Here is a 26,009-nt window from a genome sequence, read left to right as displayed (position 1 = left end):
AATAAAATATCAAAGATATTCCCGAGGTTTTGCAGAAGCAGCCTCTTCCATTTATCTTGTGATCGAATTGATCCTCTGCTGCAACCCAACACCGAAGTGATGAAGTGACTTTTTCAATCTCCACCGGGCAGCATTCTGCCAAAATAAGATAAATAAATAAAGAAATAAATGGGTGTCCTTGGTGGGTTTGTATTAAGTTTTGCAGAGTCTTCCAGGCCAAGTCCTACCTTTCCATGGCACCAGATGACCACCGTCTGATATACGAACCCGAGCTGAAATCAATGGCAGGGCGTGCAATATAAATAGCCATACATATGTGGCGTGCCTCACAGAAACATACACTGAATCAATAGTGTCACTGTAATTATGAAAAACCGCAAACATCAAACGACACAGTTGAGGACATGAGGTCGCGAGGCGACGGGGTCAAGTCTCTCTCTGACTCGGCCGCTGTTTCACTCTTCACTTCACTTTCTGATTTATCTCGGACGGAAAACATGCCGCGATTTTTGTTTTCTCAGACGAGGAGAGAGAGAATGTATGAGCACAGGTGCTGAAAGCGTTTGTGTGGATTCAAATTCAGCCGAGACTCTAAGACTACAAGTAAGAGGTGTCAGTTTTAGGATCTCAATATCATTATCAAGAGATCTTCCATCCATCCAGTCGTCCTCTACGGCTTTATGAGGGTTGCGGGGGGGGAGCAGTGTCAATCCCAGCTGACAGGGAAAGGCAGGGTCACACTCTGGACAGGTCTCAAGAGATCTTCTCTCTAAATATCCAAAACTCAAAAGTAGTAAAAGTGCTTGCGTCTACTTTTAAGTGCGTGTGTTATGACTCGGAAACAGAATTCCTTCCTGATTCCAGCTTTTTCAGATCCTCGTTCTTATCACACTTTTCTATGTTACAGTGCGAGCTCGACTCAGCTCAACTCGTTTTTTCCTTGCTTCTCCGTTAGTGATAGTACCTGGCACCTGCAGCTACGAGATGCATTCAGTGACCCTTGTACATTTAACGATTTCTGCACCGACCGAAACATTAGAAAATGTGACACACACACTTTACTAAGCTATTGAAGAGTAAATAATGAAATTAAACGGTAATTAAATGGACACTTAAAATACTGTTGTAGTGGCAGCTACATGTCAACTCTAGAGGTTGTTCCCATTTGATTGATATTAAATGTCGAAGTTAGACTGTGACACACACACACACACACACACACACACAGACACACACTGTGGCTTGATTGATGGGAATTTCCTGTTCACAGGAAAATGGACATGCATGTTTACAGCTATGAAAATACTTTGAAACCACTCAGGGAGGTCAGACACCTACACACATACACACACACACACACACGCCCCAGAAGTGGCTACACATTAAGTGCCAGATGAACTTGCCTTGGGGGGGTGGCTTAAATGTATTTTCTTTGCCGAGTGGGTGTGTACATTGCTCTTAAGTGTAAACTCTGGGGTCACTGAGGTTTCTTTATTATTTTTTCTCCTCCTCTCCTCTCCTCTCTCCTCCCCTCCTGTCCTCTCCTCTTCTCTCCTGTTGACTTAAAAATTTCCCGATGCCTTTTCTTCACACAGAAACAATCAGGCTGTGAGTTCACACCTAATATTCCGCTTCGCTGGTGCGCGTCTGATGGCCGTCGGATACGTACACCACTTCATTTTTCAGGCCGCTTCACTTCCTGTTCACAAAAGGAAGTGCGAGCCTCAGACTCACTTTGTAAATTGTAAACCAAATGTGTCACATGTGCAGAAATGCCGTTCAGTCAGTGGTCAGATTATGTAGGTTGAGTAAAAGTGAAAAACAAAAATAAACAAGACAAATCCCTGGCAATTTCTACATCATGGAGCATCAGCAGGTTGATGTTCATCCGCCCTGCTGCTCTGGTGATGATGTAACAGCAGCAGAGCCCTGAAGGCTGGCAGGTGGTTGGTGGTTGTAGCTTTGTGTGAGTGTGTGAGTGGATGAATGGAAAAAAAAACATCGCTTTTCCATTATACTGTTCCAGCTCGACTCAACTCCATGACTTCATAGCTCCTCCTCCTCCTCAACGTGGGAGGAGTTGTCATATCGCGGCTGCGTGAAACTGCCGTGACGTATGCGACTCAAAAACACAAGCTAGTGACTTGTGAAGCAGTTGTTTTGTGTGAAACTGAATCATTAGAATCAGTTTGATTGAAAAAAAGATTTGTTCACAGAATCGTTCAGTACTTTGTGACTCCGTCTGACACAGTCACTGAACTGAAATACCACTGAACGTGGTCGTGATTGGGCTCACGATCGCCGGCTTTCAGCAGCGCTGTCTCTAAATACAACAGACTCCTCTGTTAAATATTGACATTTTACACATTCCCTTTGCTAAATGTTGGAGATTAACATTCATGTTTTCAGGGATAGTTTTTTAAGTGTTTTTAACTTTGATCTACAGTTCAGCACTTTTCACTTTGATTATTGAGTCGGACGTCACGCTCATGACTCTTCAGTAACGACACTCTCTGACCAATCAGTGGGATTTGGAACTTTAAGTAGATTTTTGGAATTATAAATAGATTTTGGAATTTTAAGTATATTTTGGAACTATAAGTAGAATTTGGAACTTTAAGTAGATTTGGGAATTATAAGTAGATTTTGGAATTTTAAGTACATTTTGGAATTTTAAGTAAATTTTGGAACTATTAGTAGAATTTGGAACTTTAAGTAGATTTTGGAATATAAGAAGATTTTGGAATTTTAAGTAGATTTTGGAATTATAAGTAGATTTCGGAATCTTAAGTAGAATTTGGAACTATAAGTAGATTTTGGAACTCTAAGTAGATTTTGGAATTATAAGTAGATTTTGGAATTTTAAGTTAATTTAGACACTGTCTGACCAATCAGAGGCCGGCAGTCTGTTGACTTCACATTTTAGTAGCGGCTCAGCTCACTGTGAACCTCGTCAGAGCAGGTACTAAAAAAACACCAGGTTTCTATCACTGATGGAGATGCAAAAAAAAACAGAGTCGAGTTAGAACTGTAGAATGAAAAGCGTGATTAGATGCTGCTGGCAATTCCTTCAGACAGTCTGCTGTACTTCATGTCTGTATATTTTGAACTAGTTAAATTAATGTCGAAAAAAAACCTGATCTTGTATACAGTATAAAAAAACATATGCTGGATAATTCCCAGAGGATTTTTCCCCTCACGCATGTGTGTGTGTGGGTGTGTGTGTGTGTGTGTGTGTGTGTGAGAGAGTGTGTGCATGTGTGTGTGTGTGTGTGATTTAGGAGTGATATCCCCTGCTTGTTTTCTCTCGGGATGAACAAAGTCACTTGCAGCTGCTACATATGGTCGTCGTTAGCTCACATCCCGTCACTTGTGAACATGTGAACACATACGTGTGCACACGTGTGTCACATGTACAGTATACGTGTGTGTGTGTGAGTGAAGATGACTGACACCACGGTAAGGGTTTTATTTTTACACACATGTGAGTGTGTGTTTGTTTTAGAGTGACGGGGGGCGGGGGGGATTTGTGCACACCGCTGAATGCACATTGGCATTGAATGTACATATGCACATATATTAGCCTTAGCTCGAGCATCACACACACACACACACACACAATGACAGTGACAATGACAGAGAATTTCCGCTTGAATACACACCTGTCCTTTCACACAGCCTGACCACAGGCCATGTTCTCCCTCTGTGGGTGTGTGTGTGTGTGTGTGTGTGTGTGTCCTTGTACACTAGCAGCACATTGTACCCCCCCCCCCCCCCACACACACACACACACATACACACGTTTCTTCAGTTTCCTTTTTAATATCGATTTTCTCCCTGTACTGAACTTCTTCTCCTCTGTTCTCTCTCTCCCTCCTCGTTTTTCATTCTTATTCCCTTCCTTTTATCTCTCTCTCTCTCTCTCTCTCTCTTTCTCCCCTCAGGGTTTTTTCCTCTCTCTCGCTTTTGACCCATCGGAGGAATAAATCTGCATGATTTTCCTTTAGTAAAGTCCCCAGATATGATGTGTCAGAGTGTCAGCGAGTCCCGTGTCAGTGTGTGTCTCGCGTGTGTGCGTGCGAATCAACAACGACGACTTTAACACGGAAAATAAAAAAGGGAAAATCTTTTTATTTTGCCAAACGCTCTTTTATGAAAAATGGGGAAAAAATGTGAAATAATTTGGCATCATAGTTGCCTGCGGGTGTTTGAGTCAACTGACATGGGAAATTATAATTTTTATGTTGAAAATACACAAGGAAAACTTTGTTTATACATGTATTTCATGACAAAGAAACTTCCTGTGCCTCACAATGAAGACAAAGATGTGTCAGAGCATTAAGAAAAATAAGATGTAGCATAAATACCTTTAGCGTTATGGTGCAATTGCTTATTTTCCACTTACCAAACTCTGTAAAACAGGACGTAGATTGTATTATTATTCATATGAGGGTTGGTTTGTCTTCATTTCAGATAAAATATTGGGATATTTTTTCATGTCTTCTCCGGTTGGAGTGCTCAGACGCTGAATGAGCTGTCAGATTCAGCGCTGCGTGAACCGCTGCAGGTTTGAGCCTAACTTCGCAGAAGTGTGCAGAACTCCAGTGCAGTTATGCGGCGTGTGAAGCCGATGATGCTGTCAAACAAACATGTAGGTCAGCTGTCACCGGTGCAACTCCTCCACGTCTGAGCCGTCCATGAAAACACTTCCTGTGAAGCACGTTTATGTATTTACATTCACTCATGAAATGACCACCATGTGTCGTCAGAGATGAAGGAAATTTACCCGGTAACAGGCCACAAAGTCTGTTCTTGTGTTTGCCTATAGACATTGTAACAATAGTCAGATGTATGTTGTTGACATCTCAAACTGAAAATGTAATATATATGATTCAATTCATCAAAGCTACCATCAAATTATTTGGGGTTAAATATACGTCTACGGAAGAGGATTAGGCCCACATTTTTACTTTAATCCCAGAATTCTGAGAAAGAAAAGGAAGAGTTCTGTTTTTCGTAGTTTTTTCTGAGATTAAAGTCAGTTGAATCTCTGAATTCAACACAAAAATGCATAAATAAGCCAGAATTTTGTGTTGACGACTCAAAACTGGATTATATCTAATCAAAATAACACTGCAGATATCCGTTATGAAGGTACAGATTATCTTTAACTAAATCTTAGTGAGAGCTCGCACATAATGTGAACAACAAAGTGCTGTCAACTAAAAAATTTTAAAACACAGAAACTCTGATATTACCATGAAGTGTCACTGTGCCCTCGCAGCCGCTGTGCTGCCAGCAGGTGGCGCTATGCCCTTGATTCAGTGTTGTGCTGATGTTTTGTGGCCGGGTCTCTTGTGTCACGTATGAAGTTTTGAGCCGATCGGTCAACTAACGGCAGAGTTACAGGTCACTTCCTGTTTCCTGTGCAAGTGGTCGCAATTCGCCAATGGCCGACCTCCTGTTGAGTTGAGGTCATGGTCGCAATGGACTTTTTTGTTCGTCTTGGGCTGTGACATGTTTCCGCCAAGTTTCGTGAAATTTGGTGCAACTTGGTTTCGCCTTTGTCCTATGCCGGGTTCCACCTTTGGGGGCGGTTCTGATTTGTGTGCCAAGGCCGTATTTTCCCTTAGTGTGTGTGTGTGTGTGTGTGTTCTTGTATTTGTTAACTCTTTTAGGACCTTTCTCTGTCATAAACTTTGACCTTGTCAGGACCTGAGGTCCTTGTGGAGACCAAAACCTGGTCCTGATGAGGGCAGAACCTCATATTTCTGAGGAACTGCTCAAAGTTTAAGTTTTGAATTGTGGTTAAGGGTTAAGGTTAAGGGTTAGACATTAACTCGTTAAGGGTTTTGTTTAGTCTGGATGTTAATGCAGAGTCCTTAAAAGGATAGCTGTGCAAACCTGTGTGTGTGTGTGTGTGTGTGTGTGTGTGTGTGTGCGCAGGCTCTCTCAGCAACAACAAAAAAACAACACTTTAACATATTAAATAAATGTAAATATCTTTAGTTATATTTAAAAAGTCGTGTTTACAGTAAATTCACAGTAAAGCCTGCGGTTGCTTTTTGTGTTTATTTTTTTATTTTAAATTCCAGTTCAGCGTCAGAACACTGAAGAGCTTCACTGTGAATATGAGGCTCTGATGTTAAAAGCAGTGGCACAAAGATAATTCACTTGTTTTTTTAATTGTCTGTCAAACACGGTTGACATCAGATTCAGTTTTAATCTGTAAATTTAGGTTTGAATTTAGAACCGTTTGGAGAAGAAACATTTTTACTTAATTTGTCTTTTTGTCACGTGTTTTTTTTTTTATTTGAAGACAGTGAATCATCACACATTAGTATTTTTATTTAAAATCCGACCTGAGCAGCGTTGGTGCTTTGTTTAAACCACGGTGTGCGTCTGTGTCTTCACTGCGTGGACGTCTCGACGACGCGTCTCCATATGCGTCTTGGTTTTTTGTCCTCTGACTTTGTCTCCGCATGAGATTTGTCTTCAGTAACATCGTACGTGAAATCAAGTCTCTTCTCTTCTCATTCTTTCTCGTCTCCTCCTCCTCCAAGTAGATCCATTCTGATTGGTTCTCCTCAGTTTGTCCCCGCCCCCAAAACAATTTACCCTCTAGTTTTCTGGAGTAGTTTTTGTCACTTGTTTTATTAATTTAACGTCACGGTTTCTTTAATGAAAATGAACACAAAAATGACGTCGTCTGACTCGTTTAAGGTTTATCATGTACAATAATATGACGTTTTTTTTTCCCCTGTCATATGAAATGAATGGTGGTGGTGGGTGGAGGCAAAATCTAATTTTGCTTCGGGCCCCCAGAAAGGCTGGGGCCGGCACTGCGTGACCGTCACCTGTCACTTATGAGGCCACGGAGTTCAAAGTCACGGCTGACCCACAGCAATCAGCCACACACTGACACACACACACACTGACACACCGGTAGAGACGTCAGGATTGGACACAGCGGGGATCCCCAGCATTCCGTTTCTGCCTCGCTTGGCGTATCATCATCTGTAGCAGGAGGAGGAGGAGGAGGAGGAGGAGGAGGAGGGAGATGAGCTCTCACACTTTCACTGAGCAGCAGCAGAAAGACAGACACTCTCCCCTCTCTCTCTCTCTCTCCCTCGCTCTCTCTCTCCATCTCTCTTCCCCTCTCTCTCCGTGCGTCAGTTTGCTTGTATCCGCCGGGACAGCGCGAGGAGCGGCGGAGGTGGAGGAGATAAAGCTGCTGCTGCTTCATCACCGGAGCTTTCATTTAAATCTCCTCCTGGTTTTTGTTTTTTTCTTGTTGTTTTTCCAACACTTTAACTGGACTAACAGGCTTGACTGTGCGCGCGGACTCTCATCACCAGCACGGTGTCCATTTCACGTGTGCGTGCTGATCCGGTCCAAGCCGCGGCGCGCGGCGCGCTTACCTCGCGCTCTACTTCTCGCCCTCATATATTTATAATATCCACAATTTAACTGTGTCAACCTGCTCCGCGTGAACACGTTTTTCTTCTTCTTGCTCAGTGGGAATAACACGGTGAAGGAAAGTGAGCAGAGACAGTGCGTCACTGAGCGCGAGGCTGCGAACGCGCCTTTTCCTCTCCTGCTTTTTTCTCTTTTCATCTCCAACAACAACAACAACAACAACATCAACATCACAAGATTACAAAGTGGAAGTGGACTTGTTGTTGTTGTTGTTATTCTGAGGGAAACACGCGGCTGCATGGCAGTGGCCGCAAACACGCGCACTGTGGCAGCGGAGGATCCACGCGCCGGGACGCACAGGTAGGAGGACGCACGGAGAACACACACACACATACGCGTCCACGCGTGTGCAGTAAAACAGTCAAAATGTGTCTCGCGCAGACAAAAAGCGAGTAACTTTTCTTTGATTCTCAGATTAAAGACGAGAGGGAACCGGAAAATACTCTTTTAATCTTTAAACCATGCTCACGTGCGCACACAAACACTCTCACACACACGTCCCATGTTTTATTTATTTATTCAAACGACAATAAATAAATACAGAGAGTGGTTTAATATTCCAGACGCAGAGACGCAGACTAATAAAAACAAAAATCTGCTTTTTTTTGTAGAAACACGTCTTGTTTTTTTAGTTTATGTGGAGGGAAATTTAAAGGTCACATGAGAGGAGTTTTGTTTTGGAGATAATCTTACAATCTAATCTTAATCTGCTCCACATTTCTTTGAATTTCTCCCACTTGCACATTTATACATTAAGAAAATGCTGCTTTTATGCCATTAAAACGTATTTTTGGAACTCGTTCCAATCCCAAAAACAAACGTTTTCAGTTTCTGAGGAAGTCTTTATTTTTCCTCAAACCTGTGAGTGACATAGAGATTATTATAATGTTCCGGACTCATATTTACATTACACAGCTGTTCTGTCACATTAAAAGAGGAGGAACTCTCTTTAATCTGCAGTTCTGAGATGTAAACACTGGCAGAGGCGTGTGTGTGTAGAAATAAAGGGTAAATATAAGGTATTTCAACCATAAGGATGAACCTGAGACCGTATCATAATCTTAATCTGTGTTTCCTGTTTTATTCTGGCCCACTTTGAACCCAAACACTTCCTCACATTCACTCACTTTCTTCATTCATTTTGTAATTATTTTATACAAATTACACGTTTAATCCATGAATTTAAGTCCCCTCCCTCACCTTCTTCTCTGTGGCTTTTATTGTTATTATTATTATTATTATTATTATTTAAGACACAATATTCAATAAGTCAAATGTCACAGGATCAATATCAAGGTCAAAGGTGAGTCACCTTGACTTAAATCACCCATCAAAGCAGGTTTATTCAGAGAATTGCTGGTGTATATTCTGCTGTTTTTATATGTTAATGCTTGTTTAGTTGAGTCAGTTGTGACGGCTGCAGTTGTAGTTAATCTTCATAAGTGTTTTTAATTCAGAGATTATTAAAGGACAGGCCGGTGCGTTCGTACAACAGTAACGTGCTAATCTCAGTCCGGATACAGTCGTACTTCTGTGTTTGAGTGTGTGTGTGATGACACGCGCCACACTTTTGGCTGTAGTGTGTGTTTGTGTGTGCGTGTGTGTGTGTGTTTTCTTCTTCTTTTTGAGTGAAATACAAAGAACAACTGTGTGATAAATCTTACTGCAGGTTCTTCATGTCACTTTGTGAATTAAGATAAAAAAACAACCAAATCATTCCGGTTTTTGTCAATTTTTAAACGTTTGTCGGACATTTTTTTGTCAGATGTTTGTTGTAAATTGTTACGTGTGAGGATAAATTCTTACGTGTGCATCTCGACCTGCGAAACAAACGACAACAAGTGCACTATATCTAGAAAAAGACAAAAGCAACAGTTAAAGTTCAACATAAACACATAAAATAAACTTCTCATTTATTTTTAATTCATTGTTTCACGTCTGGACCAAGTCAAAAAATACATAGATGTCAGCATTGAATTTTTTTATATACCATAAAATAAAAGTACAAGTATTTATGTCATGTAAAAAATGATTTATAATAACATAATTTTATATTATGGACTGTATGCACACACAGGATTGTGCAGCTGTTCTTCAAAGGATACGACATTGACTGTGAAAGTGTTAACCATAACCAGTTAATGTCTAACCCCTAACCTTAATTTCACCACAATTCAAATTTGAGCCCTAAACTTTAACCAGTTCCTCAGAAATGAGGTTCTGCCTCACGAGAACCAGGTTCTGGTCTCCATGAGGACTACAGGTCCTGACAAGGTCAGTGTTTATGACAGAAAAGCGGTAACAGATGCAAGAAGACACACCAAACTATATCTATTAGACATTAAAGTAAAGAAAAATAACCTCATATTTGAGTCTGTGTTCATTAAGAAACTCTAACGTGATGGTTTGTAGGTGTAACACAGCAGCATGAGGGCAATGTAACGTGTGTCTCTGCTGCTGCAATGTCGGGAGGTCGTGGTGACAAAAGAGGGCTTTTAATTTGAAACAACGGATACAGGAAGTGGATTTACAGTACGTGGCGACGCCCAGCTGAGGCGAGGAAGTATGGACTTGACTGAGCTGCAGCACGAAGACATTGAATAAATTGACGCGATGGAAAGATCTTTTTCATGAAACACAAGTTAACGTAGGTAGAGTTTATATCGTCAACTGAGGTGAAGGCAACATTTTACCTCAAGACGTCAAACATTTATGTCTGTTTTATTTCTTTTGATTTAAACCTGAAACTACGCATTCTTGGCTCGTTGGGTCCAGAGAATTCCAGAAAATATTGAAAAAATGTTTGAAAACTTTAAAACAATAATGATCTTAAACGTCTCATTTTGTCCATAAAGCGAAACGACTCACTTTGAACGATTTATTTATATCACGTATTTGAAGCAAATAAACCAGAAAATATTCACATTTGACGCACATTTGAGAATCTCTGCGTTTCCTTGAAGCCGTGAAGTTTTTATTTTATCTACAGGGACATTATTATTATTGAAATATTGAAATTGTTGTGAAATTTGGGCCAATTGCGGCTTTTAAACGGACATTTTCAGCTTTAAATTTTTAGATGTTTTATTGCTTGTAAAGTTTGTATTTTAAATAAGTAAGTAAATAAAATCAAATAATATAATCATCATTGTTATTATTATTATTATTATTATTATTATTATTATGTCGTTATCATACAAAACCATGTGTAGTCTAAATTGATTCCATACTGTTTTTCTCGCTCATTAAAATTCAGTGGGTGCTGCACAATTAAAAAATAACCAAACAAACAAACCTGAAAAATATTTTTATTTCTCTCATGGAGACCAAAACCTGGTCCTAGGCAGAACCTCACATCTGAGGCCAAGTTAGACATATAATAATAGGTATGTAACTGTCTATAGATACAGTTAAGTATCAGGCTTTGGTGTCCTCACAAGAATAACTCTTACAGGACCCTTTTGTGTCATAGACACTGACTTTGTCAGGACCAGAAATCCTCATGGAGACCAAAACCTGGTCCTAATGAGGCAGAAGCTCATTTCTGAAGAGGAAGTGGTTAAAGTTAGTGTTAACAGAGTAATTAAGTACGTTTATGGTTAAAGATAATGTTTAGTTTCAATGCAGAGTCCTCAGAAGAGCAGCTGCACAAACCTGTGTGTGTGTGTTTGTGTGTGTGTGTGCGTATTTTCAATAATTACCATGAGAGCCCTCAAACTGAAGATTCATCCGCAGTGTGTGTGTGTGTGTATTATCCAGGGAGTGCTCAGCCTGAAGATCCAGCTGATGAAAGCTACCTGGAGCTTCATAAATGGGCCCTTTGTCGAGGAGCGAAGCCTGCGTGCAGAGTTTCAGGGCGTTCACACTCGCGTCCTGTCGCCAGGCAGTGGGGAAAACAGTAGAAAAGGTAGAAAAGAAAAGAGAAGTAGACAAGATAGAATAGAGAAGAGAAGAGGTAGAGACTGTAGGCAGCTAAATAAAGGAGATATCCACTTCTTGATGGCCAATGACGATTTTTAGAAATCAGGGCAGCAGTCGTCTGATCATTGATGCCGATTTCTTTGACCCTGCTGTAAATTTAGCTGATTTTCGTTCTTTTCCTCGTCTGATAAACTATCTCTCTTGTTGTTGTTGTTTTTCTCTCGGCTTCTCCCACCTCTAGGGGCCACGGTGGAGGATTAGCACACTGAGATTATTCAGACGTACAGTATTTCCAGTTGTTGGAGTACAATTAAAATTATAATAATTGTTCCCTCGCCCCTCCCTGTGTGTATATATACATATATATATATATATATATATATATAAATATATATATATATATATATATATATATATTTATATTTATATAGATAGATAGTCCACGGGTCATGACCTCTTTAAGACTGTACATTTTAGAAAGTTTTTTATATTTAACGTTGTTTTTTTAATAAGAAAAATATAAAAACTACAGAGTTACTGCTGGAATCACTTTTCTTGACAAAACATTGCTCTCTCTGAGTAAAACATAAAATTACAGGTGAATAAATTATTATTTATTTAATTTATTATTATTATTATTATTATCATCATTTTGTTATCCGTCCCATTTTCTACGGACACTGCGATCACACACCACTGTACCGCCACAGGAAGCTCGCGTACCACTGGCGGTACGGGCACCACAGTTTCTAAATGCATTTGAACGCATGAAACACACACAAGCTTAGCCATAAACTTAACCAGTCCCTCAGACATCTGAGGTTCTGCCTCATTAGGACCAGGTTTTGGTCTCCATGAGGACGACTGGTAGTGTTTATGACTAACGCTGAACCTCACACTTGTGCTTTTAAGAAGACGCCTTTTTTTATTTTAACACTCGACGTTAAGTTAAGCAGCAGAAAACAAACACGGGACCACAGATCACATGGATTCACATGAATAATCCATTGTCAACACGGATGCGGCGCCTGCCCTCTGCACTCTGCACGTTTCTGCGTTCATTCTCTGTCGCTGTCTCTCTCTCTCTGCTCGTTCTCCTGCTGCTGCCTCCTTCATGTGAACATGAACCGCACCTCGCTTCCCTGTGGAGCCTCGTTCCTCCTGACGGGGACGTGAAAAAACACCTGACGCTCAAAACACATGACATCAGGAAGTGATTCACGAACTGAGCTTTTATTTTCTCGCATCCATATGAAGGTTTAAGGTCTTTTACTTTGAAATATCAGGCGGTAGGAGTGGGCGGGGTCATCAACGCGTCCTTGGGTGAGACACTGAATGCTACAAATGTCCCTGGTGGCTTTGTGCAGTAAACAGAGGTCAGATCCCAGAGTCTGGGTCCAGACCCAGAGGTGGTTCAGGGAATTGTTTGTTGTTGGGTTTTTTTTTTTGCGTCACCAAATAAAGTCGAAGGTGAATCTTTGACAAAAAAACAACGTTAGGGTTGATTTATCAAACCTACGTCAAATGAAAATGGCGAATCGTCATTTTTAAAATGATGCACAAATGTGTCTCTTGTCATGGTTTATATTGTGCGTTGTGTCAGGATTTGTTTGCCCTCCTTAAAAATCAAAGAGTATATATATATATACATATATATGTATATGTATATACTGTATATATATATATATATATACAGTATATATATATATATATATATATATATATATATATAGGAGGTACCACAAGGAGTTTTTGGCGGGTAATGGGCATCGTCCATAATTTGTACTTAAGAGCAAATATGTGATTTTCTGGCGTGATGCACGTTCATAAAAGTAGAATCAGGTAGTGAATCCATCCAGTCCTAGGTCCAGATCTTAAAGAAACGCTGCTCTTCGTCTTAACACTCGTGGACACAATTTACACGGTGTAGAAAATGACGTGAAATCACCTGGACGCGGCTCGTGTTTGTCGTCGTTTCCCTCGAGGCTGGACTGCATGTGCTGTGTCGGTGGTGCAGGGATTTCCACGCGGCAGGGGAGGAAGGTCACTTACAGCACGGACCGCAGCGGCGGGTTCACATTGACCCACATTCACCCAGTTGCTGGACTAACAAAGGTCAGAGGCCTCAGTGGCTGAAGACAGCGGGACGCTGGGGAGTGGCAGAAGGTGACACTCGGCTATGTTTCCATGCAGGAGTTGGACTTGTCCTTGTCCCGGTCTGCGAGCGCTAGCAGGGAATTGATTTATTGAGTGGACTGTGTCGGACTCCGCAAGCTTGTTAGCGTGACGCTGCGTTCTCTTTACACCGGAACTCAGAGGTCGGAGCTGGGAGTGAAATCAGCCCAGAGTTCACCGCTAACATAGCCACGGTTAGCATTGGAATCCCATGTCCCAACATCACAGACCAAAACAACTTTAGCTAGCAGCTAGTTTTTCGCCCATTATCTATTATTATTATTATTATTATACTTTGAGAAATTTGATTTAGTTCAGTATCAGTTGGAAGAATGTTAATTAATTAATTCATTCATTCATTCATTCATTCATCCATCCATCCTCTACCGCTTTATCCTCCACATGAGGGTCACGGGGGTCGCTGGGGCCAATCCCAGCTGACATAAGGTGACGGGTCACCATTCCATCACAGGGCCACAAACATTCATTCACTGTCACTCTCACTGTGGGAGAAAACTGTGATTCAGAACCGGGTCACAGACCAGTACACAATCATAGTCCAGGTGCTTTATTAGTATTTTGGTGTTGACCAATGGGAGACCAGTATGGGTCCTAATAATAAAATGGGATGATCATGTGTGCGACCTGTTTGTGGCCCAATTGTGTACGTTAATAATGTTTTATTTCATTTTATACAGAGCAGACCGAGTCAAAGTTGGGATTATATCTGATCTCGTGTTATTTGCAGTTACACACACACACACACACACGCACACGTGTGTTCAATACTGTTCAGAATGGACTGAATAGAAACAGCATGATGTGCAGTTTAATAGCATTTTTATGGCTTTATCCACTGCTGGTCACATGAACAGGGTCTATTGAAAAAGTCAGCCCCCCCCCACCCCCCCACCCTCTCTGTGGATGATAGATTGGCCTGTTCACTGTTATACCTTGAAGCAGGGAACAATACATAAATAGCAGGTGCCATGGTAGAAGGAAATCAGAACACACTGCTGCACATATTATTTGCCCCGGAGGATTTCTCCTTTTTATTGACAAGACATGCAGGCAGAGAGGGACAGAAATGAGGTCTGGGGGTGGGTGGGTGGGTGAGTGGGTGTGGGGCGGTTGTGACGGGGGAGCCAGTGGCGACGTTCGAGGGGCTCCAGAGTGTCGAGCCAGCGAGGAGAAGACGGCGTCCCCGAGGACCACAGCTGGGACATGAAGTAAAGCAGGTGTCTCGGAGACGGAGAGAGCGAGGGTCCACAGCGGTCTCTGGTGAAGAGAAGGACGCGCACCATCCTTCTCTTTCAGCATTGTTGAGCCGCACTGCGGGTCAGTGAAGAAAGTTTCCATGCAGTCAGGAAATATACAAACATGGGCACCACAGATTTATGGGTTTAGCTCAAACGGAGCTTGTTCGGAAGGTTCTTCTCCCTGTTTTATTGAATATCGTGCACACAATCTTGACGGACGCTGTACTCCTATTGTTCAAAAGTCTCGATCCGTGTCTCTCAAACCTGGAAATGAGGATGTCTTGATGATTTCTTTGTGATATGGAGCAAAGAAACAGAAAAACATCACATTTAAGAAGCCGAAAGATCTGAACGATGTTATGAAAAATAATAATAATTCAACCTTTAACAGCCACCTCGAAAACCAAATGTCAGGAATTTTGAGCCAATTCTGAACGTTTTTGCAAAATTAAATAAATTCATTCAAAAAAATGTTTTTATTAATATTGTTCTCTGATCTGGAAATGTACCTGTGCACTCTCAAAAAAAAGGTTTTTACCTGGATTTTATTTGTTTCAAACAAATCACCATGTAAATTTCATCGTTCCATCCCATAATTCGCTCGTTCATCCCTATTGCGGCGTAAATCCCTGGTCACGTATAGCTCGTCTGTTGCAATGTGTAAAATGTTAGTTCACGAAATAAAACAGAACAAATTTTATGCAGAAATTTCTATTTTAAAAAATCACTACCATATCTTTGCGTTTTGTATGGTTCTCAACCTGGGGTACGAGTGCCACCAGTGGTACAGGAGCTTCCTCTGCTGGTTCATACCAGGGTATGTGACCGTGAGTGGAGCCGAGGGACTCGCTCCATCTTCATCTCATGTCAATAAACCAGCGTGCGACGTATTACGTGAGGAAGAGGAGGACGATGAGCAGAACGTTAAACAATCACTGCTCTATCAAATCTGAATTTGTCACTTATCGTTGAAGCCGTTCATGCTGAGGCAGACAGACGTGAGTCCCCGCTGCCCATGTTTACACCTGACGTCCGTGTTTATGGGATGTTTTGTGCCCCGGATGGCTGAGTCTGCCGCCGTGTGAACGGATGATCTGAGGAGCAGGCACTATTTATAGCTCTGTGTGGAAGGATGGATGAATGGATGAGTTACTGTGACCTGCCGTGTCAAGTGATTTGAGTAAGTGCCACATAAATGCCGTCCATTTAGCGTTTAATGGAGACGTTTGGATGATTTTGAAATGCGTGGAGGTCGTGCTTTAGTCACTTCCTGTCCGTCCGTCTGCGTCCCCATCTGTCCACAGTAAGAACTTTATCACATACGTTCATTTATCAGTTCATAATTAACAACTGAAAAGAGTCATTTTTGAAACTTGAGAATTGTGGGTGTGGATTTATCTGTGAGTCCGTCCTTTTGTGAGCAACTTCCTGTCTACGTTAAAATTATAGGATATACCCATATTTTCATATCTCGTGTCAAAACAAAATTTGGCGTATGTATGCAGGATCGGATGCTCGACCCGGCACACCAAGTTTAATCCAGATTTGATCCAGATTGATCGGATTATTGTCTCGATTAATCACGTAACTGTTTGGTCCATTAAACGTTTCCACAAACCAGTTTTAATCCTTTCTTTGTTAATATGAAGCAAAGAAACCAGAAAATATATCCATCTTTTGCTTTTCTGGACACGTCAGTGTCACACTGAGATGGAAATATCTCTGCATATACATATTGTATATACTTGCGCCAAAGAAGTAGGTCAGAGTTGTATTTTTGTCGACTCAGTTCGTTCGTGGAGAAGACACACTGTGACGTGCTGATAATCCTCTGTCTTCATTTCAAGATTTTTTCCTCTTGGTATGTGTTAATTAAGTCAGTGACACTGGTCATGTCAGCAGCTCTCGGGTCTCGGTTGCTAAGCAACGCGGGACGCGACGGTAGCCAGTGCGACCCCAACGAGTGCCTCAATTAAAAAAAACACTTCTGACGTCTTCCACACATTTTTCATGTGGTATGTTTTTATGTGTGTGATTAAGAGTCTATTTATGGAAAAATATGTTTGATTGTGTGCACCTTCGCAGCCGCCACCCTCCCAGCAGGTGGCGCTATGACTCAGTTTTCACGTGCTGAAGTTTTCCGGCCGGATCTCTTGTTTCACGCGTGAAGTTTTAAGCTGATCGATCAGTGTTTTGGCAAAGTTACAGGCCACGCAGGCGATTTCTTTCATTTGCGAGAATTGGCGCAAATCGCCAAAGATGGACGCCAAATTCCAAATGGCCGACTTCCTGTTGAGTTGAGGTCGTGGTCCCTATGGACTTTTTTGTTCGTCTCGGGCCGTGGCATGTTTCCGCCAAGTTTCGTGAAAATTGGTGTAACTTAGTTTCTGCTTTGTCCCACCAGCTTTCCATGTTTTACATATTTCCCTTATTCTATAAATTTCCCTTATTCTATATATTTTTTATGCCACTTCTGATTTGCGTGCTAATTTTTGTCCATTTTCACCAACAAATGAAGTGACCACATTGGCCATTGGGTGGCACTAGCACCCAGTAATTCCAGCGTACAACAGCTGTAGTGCTTGTGACTGAAGTTGTACTTCCTCTTGCCAGTAGGTGGCACAATGACTGTCTTTCCATGTTATCATCGTGGACCTGATTAGCTGCCTAAAAAAAGAAGATGAATACATGAATAAAAAGGTACTTTTTTTAACTATACTTCCTGCAAAAATCATCGTGTCGCAGAGAAACTTGGTCACATCACGGTTTTCGCAGGTCCTGATCCTAGTCCTGGTCCTGGTGTGTAAATCTGGGGAGTTTTCATTACTCATCCCTGTTCCTGCTCAGTCCACGTGTTCTTCTGTTGTAAGACATCGACCTGCAGCGACTTGGGGTCATTCTTTTATGGGATTACATCACGCGTCTCCGTCCTCCGCTGCACCTGCACCTGCTGCTTCACCCTTTCACGCCGTCTCGGCCGCTGTCTTTGTTTGTCTCAGCCAAAGTGGTGTCATCACTCACGTCGAGTGTCCCTCCACGATGCCGAGGTTTGAGGAAGCGTCGTTGTCGCCGTCGTCATAACTGACTTGAGAGTGAGGACATCAGCTGAGACGTCACACACAATAACTTTATTAAATGTGCTTTACAGGATATAAAATAAATCAATGTAAAGTGGGTAGAATACATACATATATGAATAAATACTGAATATAAGCATAAACACGGTCAAATAAAATAATTTTTAAAAAATTATAATTTTTTTGTGATAATAATAATTAATTAAAAATTAGCCTCATTGTAAGTCTTTGTTCTGACGTTAAAACTTCCACAAGTCCTGACGGCTGAAAGAGTTAAAGTAAATCAGAAAGATAAAAAAAGGACAATTAAGAGCTTAAAAAAACAAAAAAAAACACGTAAAATGATTTAAAAAATTGATTCTGAAGCAAAGTGACGATGATGATGATGATGCAAAAGTTCTGATCATAATCAGAATCTCAGTTAAAGGGACAGTGAGTGAGTTGCTGTTTTCACTCACCTGTTGTTTCCTGTTCTCTGTTTGTTTGACTTCAGCTGCTGTCCACTCCTGAACCTCTCTGAAGCTTCGGTGTGAGACTCCGCTCTGCAGCACACCTGCCAGCACAGGTAATGATGCACGACCACACACACACACACACACACACTATTCTCACATTAAAACATGTCTTCACCTTAAAATGTAGTCATTTACATTATCGGGACTTTGCTTTTCCCCATAATGTGACTGTGTCAACAGATTTAGGTCCCCACAACATCAGTAATACCTGCACACACACACACAGCATTCTTAGACATAATGCATTCCGTAGCCCCTTAACCTGAACTTTAACCAGTTAAACCTGCCTCATTAGGACCAGGTTTTGGTTTCCTACTGGTCCTGACAAGGTCCGAAAGAGGTAACAAATACAAGAACACACACACACACACACATTCTTGCGTAGTTCATCTAGTGAAGACTCTCACCAGACATAACGTACTCTGTGGGTCCACATGACGTTTGACCGTCCTAAAAACCTTTTTTATTAAAGACCACGTTTCAGAAAATCTTTACTTACAAAGTCTATAAAAATGGACTTAGTGGAGGAAGTCATAAAATATGTATAAAAGAGGGATTTTTTTAAAGAAAGGCCGGACTTAACAGTGTATACAGAAATATAATGTATGTGGGCAAAGCTGCGTTTATGGTGATATCGCACTGGACCCTTTTTACAGTCACGGCAATGGGCGTTCATATCTCTGACGGCGGTCGGATAGAAGCTGGTTTTCAGTCTTTAGAGGCTCGAACAGCGAGTGACCGGGGGCTGGAGTGAGTCCTTTATGATGGTGTTGTCTCTCCTGAGGCAGCGAGAGCCGCGCAGCTCCTCTGGGCTGGGGTCTGACCCTCTCTGGAGCTCCTTCCTGTTGGCCACCGTGCAACTGGTGTAGATGCTCTCCATGGTGGAGGCGGTAGAAGGACATGAACCGCTCATGTCCTTCTACCGCCTCCACCATGGAGAGCATCTCAGGTCAGGGTCTCGTCCATGTGGACTCCCAGGACGCGGAAGTCTGTGACCCTTTCCAATCAGGTCTTCACCAATGAAAATAGGCTGAATGTCTGCTTTTGTTTTTTCTCCTGAAATCCACAATTAGCCAGTAAAGCTTCTGCAAACCAGGCCATGAACTCACGTCGCCTTGTTTCACTGGAAAACACACACCTACTGTACATCATATGACGCTTTTTATCTTTTAATAATGCAGTAGTTACGTCAGGTTTTTTTTTTTTTTTTTTGTATAAATAGCCAAACCTCTCAAAAAATTATTCCAGAAAAGAAAAGTTATTATTTATAATTTATTTGAATTTGGCAGAAAACGTCCGCAGTTGTGAATCAAACTGAAAAACTCTTGTAGGAACACGTTGTAGCCGGCATAAAGCACGGTGTTCTCAAGAGGAAATTGAATAAAATGATAAAATAAAAACACAATTCAGGACAATTTAGCGACAAAATCTGTTGTTTTCGGTTTAAAAACTTTTCAAAAAAATTAATGTTTTAAAAACATTAATTTTTATGAAGATATTACAAACTTTCCTGGTGTTTTATTTTTTAGAGGCTTCACAAATGTATTTTTTCTTCCACCTCTTTGAAAAATCACTGCAAAATTCATTATGGACTATTTTGATGATTGATTATTCAATTTTAGAGGATTAGAAGTTTCTGTGATTTTTCCAGCTTCTTAAATGTGAATATTTCTTTGTTTCTTTGCTCCGTAAAAACAAAGAAATCACACAAACGAACTCGTTTCGGTTTTATGGACAAACACAGTCATTATTTCCAGGTTTGGGAAAACATTTTTTCTACATTTTCTGACGTTTTATGTACCAAACAAAGGCTGGATTTATCCGGAGGAGTTGGAGTTGTTGTCTTGACGTAGCACAGCGTCAGATCTCGACACATATTCTCCCCGCGTTGGTCAAAATCAGCGCAGTAGATAAAAGTTAACGAGAGTTTCCGGAGCAAACGAACCTTTTCCTTGTTCTTTACGACACAACAGCACGAGCCATAAAACCTGGCAGCTGAGTTTCCAGCGACCTCCTCTCCTTTAAGCTCTTCCCTTTATAGTATCTCTCAGCTTTTGATCGAATTCCTAAAGGTTGACCGCCACCCCCTAATCCACTTTTCTCTCTCTTTACTTCCTGACTCGGGCCCCGGGGGTCGACCCCGAGGCGGCATAAAAGTCAATCAAGTGGCTGTAACTGTGGGGAGGTGGTTTCTGCGGGGCCATAAAGACCACGACAGTGGCCAGGAAATATTGGGGGGGGTGGGGTAGATGAGGAATCCTCTGGTTGGTCATGAATCACCACCTTCTTTCTGTCGCAGACAAAACAACCCTCTGCTCCTGTGTGGCTGCTGCAGCGACACGCGTGAAGATGTCGAGGCTTCTGTTTTTCGTCTTCTTCTCCTTTGTAACAATAACTGTAACTGTAACAGTTACAGTTACAGTGTTGTAAGGATTGAAACAGTAATTACTTTCCTTTACTCTCTCTCTCTCTCTCTCTCTCCCTCTCTCTCCGCAGTAATCACAGCTCTACAAGCGCAGTCACTTATTAGCGGCGGCGTCTTGTTAGCGTATTGTTGATGCAACTGTATGCTTTATTGCTAATTACGAGGCTAATTGCTAATTGCATTAATTGGACGTGTAATTGGTGATTTTCTTAATTTGGTCTTGGAGTGTGTGTGTGCGTGTGTGTGTGTGTGTGTTTCCAGTCACAATGGCTTCACTTTTTTCAAGTTTATTATAATTTTTGATTATTTTGAAGTATTTTGTTGCCTCTCAGGACTTCAGTGTGTGTGTGTGTGTGTGTGTGTGTGTGTGTGTGTGTGTGTTTGGGTGGGGGGGGGGTCAGTGCTTTGTTGTGTAGATGTTGTTGTGTGTTTCTTCAGCCTTGGTTGCCGTGGTGATACGAGCACAATGTAAGCTTTACAGTAAGTGAAAGGAATTCTTCAGAGAGATTTACAGTAGAAATATGAAGGGAAGGTCAGAGTTTAAATATTTAATCAACTTATTTTTTAAATAAATTAAAGTCAAACATATTAAACTTTATATATTTTTTTTCTATTTCAATCTTTGAAGCCAATTATTATATAATATATATAAGTGACGCTATTTTATTTTCATTTGAATGAATATTTCCACTGCTTTCACCTGAACAGTGAGGTCGTTACAGAATTACCCTTTAAAGTGTTTTCTGTACGAAATGAATATCTTATTGATTAGAAACGGTCAAGTCAGTGTATCAGAAATACTTGATTTCGAAGTATAACTTAAAGAAGAAGAAAAGAAGAAGAATTGTCCAGTAACATATAAACATATATATATATATATATATATATATATACTGTCTGTGGTTAAATGTTGGAATCTGCTCCAACATAAATACAGAAAGTGAAGTTAATGCAGCGTGACTGCACACACAAACACTGTGTAAATCTATATGATTTATTGATTTTATTCTCATTTTGGTGTCACTCACCGAACCCTCAACATGTCAAAAGTGAGGTGGCGGTGGCCCATCAACAAACGTTTTATATTAATGACATTATAATGTTGTAACAAGAAAGAAAAAAAAAAATACATGATAATAAAATGGATAATTAAATGGATAATTCTAAACAAATTATCTTTAAAACAAATAGTATTCCTTCTTTCCCAGGCCTGGCAAACCAAGTCTGTCATAATGAAGCTTCCTTTACCAGACATTATTATAATAAATAAAGAACTAATAAAATATAATGTAGAACAATAGTAGACATTTTACTAAAAACACGATTCCTTATATGCTCTCTATATATGAACAGGGCCGTAAAACAAGAGAGTTTCTTTCTAAACCTCATCAAGTATCCTGGGATGGCATTCAATATATTATCAATAATGAATAAATATTGCACTAAAATATGAGTTACATGTGAAAGCAGAAACGTACATAATAATAATAACCAGACAGACATTGGGTTGAATAACTGAGGATAAATTCTCAGTCATTTATTCATAATAACACCTTTCACTATAGATTATAGAATCTTAAGTATCACAAGCAAGTGTCAATAAAAAGAAATAAATAAAAAGAAAAAAGATCATTCCGTTATTTGAATAAAAACATCTTTACTTGTTCAGTAAAGTCAACAGACTGGAACATTCCATCACCTCTCGGTCCTGGGAACTGATAATAAGTTAAGGGTTAGGGTTAAGGGTTTATCCACACATGCAGAAACAGAACTGTCAAACATAATCACATGAATACAAAATGTCAAAAGTTTGTTTGGGGACCGCGAAAAAATCACCCACGACCCATCTGTGGGTCCCCAACCCGGTGTTTGGGAACCACTGCTGTACTTAACTAACAGACCACTTTGCATTATTTTGATTTTTTGACAGTTTATTGTGTGAAGGCAGGGTTTTGGGTTTTTTTGTGCCGCAGTGTTCCCGCGGTGAGTGAGTGCGTCAGAGAGTCAGAGGGTGAAATTCACTTGTCACAACATGCTCTTTTACTCTGGGCGCTGCTGCTGCTGCTGCTGCTGATGATGCTGCTGCTGCTGATGATTCAAACTGGACTGTATGATACCGGGGGACAAAAGTGTCCCTCAGGCACACGTGTGTAATATTTACTTACTAACTCAGAAATAAGTTAGTAAAGATAAGTTTGTTTGGGGTTTTTTTTCGTCCACCTGCACTCAGCTCCTGCTCACCCAAAGAAAAGTGAGTAAATGAATGAATGAATGAATGAATGAATGAATGAATGAGTGAATGAATGACACCCAATCCAGATTATTTTTAAAGTTAAATATTTTTAACCCTTTAACACCGATAATTCTGACAATTTCTGAAAACTGAGAAATTGCACAAAGCCAAAGCCAACGTGTGGATATTATGGTGATTTCACTCATTCTGTTGCAGGAAGCCGGCAGAGCCTATCTTTGGACATTGAGACAAAAAGTCAATTTCTTTTTAATTTTAAATATGTTTTACACTGTTTCATTTCAAATTTGACATGCAAAAATCTGGTGTTCATGTACAACTGCAGTATTTTTTTCTTCATTTTAAATTGTTAATACACTATTTTTACATGCAGTAAATTGTAAATATCTTATTCTGGAAAAATGCTTTTCCAAAACAAAAAAAGCTTTGGTGTTAAAGGGTAAAAGTTATTCCCAGTAATATCTGTTAAATGTCCAGAAACGTACGATATGTCCTTCTTCTCTGTTTGTGAATATCTCCGTTTCCACTTCAAAAGACGCGCAGAGTTCAGCAGCTTCAGTGAATGTAGTAGAAAATTAAAAAGAGAAGAAAAATCTTTAAATCTTCTTAAAGCGTATTTATAAAGAAAGGATAAAGAAAAGCAAATTAAAGCGCGAGGTAGAGCATGTTTTGTGGACTGTGGTGAGGAAGGAGGAGGAGAACCCGGAGAAAACCCACACACACGCAAGGAAGAACGGGCAAACTGGGTGACCTTCTCGCCGTGAGGCAACAATGCTAACCACCGCGTGGCCTATGACCGGAAACATTTGTAGTTGTTTTTTATTTGAGCAAAAACGGGAGGGGGGGGGCATTTCTACAGCCCACACACACACACACGTATGTGTCTCCGCTTGTTGCCTCCGTTCAAACACGACCAGTGAGAGCCTTCAGGCTTCTTCACAAGGACACTTTGACATGTGGACCGGAGGAACCGGGGAGTCAAAGCTCCGACCTTCAGATTAGTGGAGGACCTGCTCTCTTCCTCCTGAGGCTCGTGCAGGCGCCTCCAAGTCATCACATAAACCTGCATCCCACGCACTTGAAGGAAACTTGACCTCCATTGATTTGGCGTTCGTTGCAAAGTGGATATTGTATTGTATGAGGCAGAAGGAGGAGGGATAAAGTGATGATACGACAAAGTTAAGATTTTTATATCTCAGTTCTATCATTGTTCTATTAATACGAATGCTTAATAATACCATTTCAACCAAAAAACAAAAAAAAAAAACACAGTCTCTCAGCTGCATCCTGGGACTTGATGCTCATTGAACCGTATTAATGGGCTCGTCAGGTTGGAACCCACGGAAAGCGGGGCACCGGCACGTCGGGTCCCGGGCTTGTAATAGATGAATCACAGATCCACTGCAGGTATTTAGACGTGATGTCCCAGTTCAGCGGCGCAGTCCCTGCGCTCCTCTGCTGCTCTAATTAGCTCTCACCTCCTCTCTGTGGTTCATCCTCATGGGCTCAAATTGCTCGGAGAGAGAGTCTGTCGCTGGTCCCTGTGGTTTACAGCAGGACACACACACACACGCATGCACCTGTGAAGCAGCGCCGGTCATGAGCTCGGTGATTAAACAGTCTTTACCTTATGTTCCTGTTCCACGAGCGTCTATACGTTTACCGCTGAGGCTTAAGTGCTTCACTTAAAGCTCCAGCGTGTAACTTCATGACCTCCTTTTTAGATTTAAACAGAAAATATGAATTATTTTCAATAAACATTTATTATTTATTTTTAATTATTACAGCCTGGGCCATGTCAATAATTAGCAGCAACACAGTTTTTTTTTTTTTTGCATTTTTATATTTTGTGCAGTGTCAAATACTCACACTTATAGCACTAAGCGCAAAAAATGTCCTACAAAGAAAGCAAGCTATAAAAAATATTATTTAAATAATTATATTCGACTGTCACTGATCTGATTTTCTTTCATCTACATGTTAGCTAATTATTGATATCAAATACCAATTAACATTTGAAGATTTTAACCCTCTAAATGCCAGGTTTTCGTCATGATGCCACCATGTTTTTCATTAAAAACAGCAGCAACACTTGTGACAGTGCCATCTAGTGGAGATACCATGTTTTTTCTCCATATGCCGAATATGGCCGAATGTCGACAACACACACTAACACATTTTCACAGTTTAATAGAGCTATGGTCATAGTCCGGCTAAGACAGACAATCGGACAACTTGACTCGGAGTTTACAAACGGGGGAGAAAATGGAACGTCTGACTCCTGAGTAGTTCGTATTTCTCTATAAGCTTGTGCGTATTGAATCAGTTTCTAGTGGACCTTAACGTGACAGAAAAACAAATTGGACGGTGAGATGGATTGTGCTGTGGTCCAAAAGTAGCTCTGACGCCATCGTGTAGTTTGTTCTTTTCCGGCAAAGACCGCGGAGGATATTTTGATCCATGCGCAGAACACCAAGTCCGACTAGCTCGACTTTCGTTGCACTAACGTGTTGCCATGACATGAAGAGAGCTGATTTATTGTCTTATTGCCTTAAATAATAAACTATATAATAATGTGAGTGCAACAAAGCCGAGTCATCAGTCAAGTAAGTTGTCTTCAGTAACGTTAGCAGCCTTCAGAAGCCCAACGCAAGCCAAAAACCAGGTGCGTCTGCAGATGCAGTTTACCACACTCTGGGGACCCACATGTGTTTTTGTTTTTTTTGAATAAATCAACAAATAAAATGAGTAAAACACAGCAAGAGAAACAAGATTTAATAGTAAAATAAGGGAACAATATTATTTGTGCCGTAATTTTAATATAAATGATTGGAATAAAAGATAAACTCCGCTGGGATTAAAAGCCAAAGCAAATAAATGGGCCTTGAGGTAAGACTTCAAAGTCTC

General features: G+C 40.8%; 1 protein-coding gene across 5 annotated transcripts in view; it reads left to right on the top strand.

Moving 5' to 3' along the window:
• Positions 1-26,009, top strand: part of LOC131467035 (teneurin-3) — a 566,025-nt gene that overhangs the window by 325,176 nt on the left and 214,840 nt on the right. For 2 of the 5 annotated variants that reach the window (XM_058640717.1, XM_058640715.1), the window contains exon 9: positions 18,405-18,476. The gene's annotated coding sequence lies outside the window, so the exon portion shown is untranslated. Of the gene's footprint in view, positions 1-7,156; positions 7,780-18,404; positions 18,477-26,009 lie in introns of those variants that run through there. The other 3 variants (XM_058640716.1, XM_058640720.1, XM_058640721.1) reach the window with 3 other exon arrangements.

Source organism: Solea solea, chromosome 10 (genome assembly GCF_958295425.1).
Source record: "Solea solea chromosome 10, fSolSol10.1, whole genome shotgun sequence".
NCBI lineage: Eukaryota > Metazoa > Chordata > Actinopteri > Pleuronectiformes > Soleidae > Solea > Solea solea.
This window is presented reverse-complemented; position numbering and strand designations above follow the sequence as displayed.